Source organism: Meleagris gallopavo, chromosome 4 (genome assembly GCF_905368555.1).
Source record: "Meleagris gallopavo chromosome 4, MGAL_WU_HG_1.1, whole genome shotgun sequence".
Classification (NCBI taxonomy): Eukaryota; Metazoa; Chordata; class Aves; order Galliformes; family Phasianidae; genus Meleagris; species Meleagris gallopavo.
This window is the reverse complement of record NC_139407.1, coordinates 55,249,500-55,251,249: the sequence shown is the minus strand read 5'-3', so window position 1 is coordinate 55,251,249 and position 1,750 is coordinate 55,249,500. Positions and strand designations below refer to the sequence as shown.

At 29.4% G+C, this 1,750-nt stretch overlaps 1 long non-coding RNA gene across 1 annotated transcript in view; it reads left to right on the top strand.

Annotated features, from left to right (window-relative positions):
* LOC116216588 (uncharacterized) overlaps positions 1–1,502 on the top strand; it is a 33,081-nt gene extending 31,579 nt beyond the window's left edge. The window contains exon 3 of the long non-coding RNA XR_004159685.2: positions 1–1,502. This exon is cut by the window's left edge and continues 648 nt beyond it. This is a non-coding gene — a long non-coding RNA (uncharacterized LOC116216588).
* The last annotated feature ends 248 nt before the right edge of the window (positions 1,503–1,750 follow it).

Here is a 1,750-nt window from a genome sequence, read left to right as displayed (position 1 = left end):
TTCTCAGATAATATCCAGGTGGGTCCACAGGCTGCTACTGAGTCACAGTAGTATTGAAAACAATATTCCCAAATATTTCTTCTTGTTTGCAACTGATAAGAACTTTACATAATTTTGTGTGTGTTTCCTTATGTCTAAAACATGAAGAAAAAGGATTTACTTTCACCTTTGTTTTTGTTCTTTTTTATTTACAAAGATAAAATGGATTTTTATAAAGGAGAGATAAATAACTAATAATAATAACAAGTATACAAATAATTTTCCCTTCAGAGTGTTACCTAGTCCTGTGTATTCTACAGTATGTTTATGAGTGCATTGAAATATTTCTAAAACTGAAATTGAGTTTTATTGACATAGAACATAACTAGAGATTAAGAACACACATTGTACAAAATTTCTTATATGGATTTTCTTTCTTATTTTAATCTGTGCTTACAGTAACTCATATGAATTTGGATGTTCTTAATGACTCATGTAGTGTAATTACTTCTTTACAAAAATGTCGTTAGTTTTTTTTCCAGCCATATCTAAAGTGACCCTATCCTATCATTTTGTGATGTTTTTATTCACTTCTTTTGAACATTTACAATGTTTAATCAAAATGTTCTTTATCTGTTTTTTAATTTGTTAAAATTTGTCATCAATCTTCACACTTTGTAAGGCAGAAGGAAATAGTGTCCATCATTAGAGCAAACCATGGAACATTCTTTTGAAAGAAGAAATGATTAAACCAGCTTAGTTAAAAAAAAAAAAAAAAAGTGCCACTAGCTGACAATATAAAGATCAAGAGACTAAGACATCTGTTTTTAATCTGTGTATATCCATCACCTGCATTCGCTATGCAATTAAGAAACTCATAAAGATCTACTGTGTGAAGAGCTTTTCAGTATCATAATTCAGAAATAATACCTCATAAATGAATACTTATTTTACTTCTGTATGTTATGCATGTTCATAAATACCTAAACTCACAGAAAAGAGTAAAAAATTGGAGGAAAAAAAAAAAAAAGCAATCTTTAACTGGGTAATAAGGAACAGAATTATTTACTAATTGAGTGTATTACAGAAGTTTGTTCACGTTGCTGTTAAAGACCTTGCTAGTGATTCCAACAGAAGCCCACTAATTTGAAAGCTTACTAATTTGTGATTGTATAGCTACAGAAAATACAGTAGCTCTGATTTGAAAATTACCATTTGGTATAATTAGACAGTAATGCCATCTAATTGCTACAGATATTTTGTACATTTTGTTAAAAAAGAGAACTGATTATCACACTAGACTGAGCTTGAAAAAGAGAATATTGCACCAAAAAAAAAAAAAAAAAGGCATAGTTGACTGATATTCGAAAGATTTTCTCTACTATTCTCATACACAATTGATTTTGCATTGAAGTTTAGTTGCTATTCCAATTAATATTTCTCTATTTGACTTTCTAACAAAATGGAAGGTAGTGGAACTGATAATTTCTACCAATAAAAATATACTTTTTTTTTTTCCTTTATTTCTCATATGATGTTCTTTCTTGAAAAACAGTATGTCGTTTAAACATTGGGAGAAGTTGTCTTTGGTAATATTCTCAGAAAAAGCTTAGAAAAACCAGCATGTTAGTAATCATATCCTGATTGTGAGATTTCTGTTGTTTCATGCTTGCCCACAGTTTTTCTTCCTTCCTGTAATACTGCAGCAGCAAGTAGGACATGGTATTTCAATTTATTGGCTTGTTTTTCTAGTAGGCAAAAATGATGCATT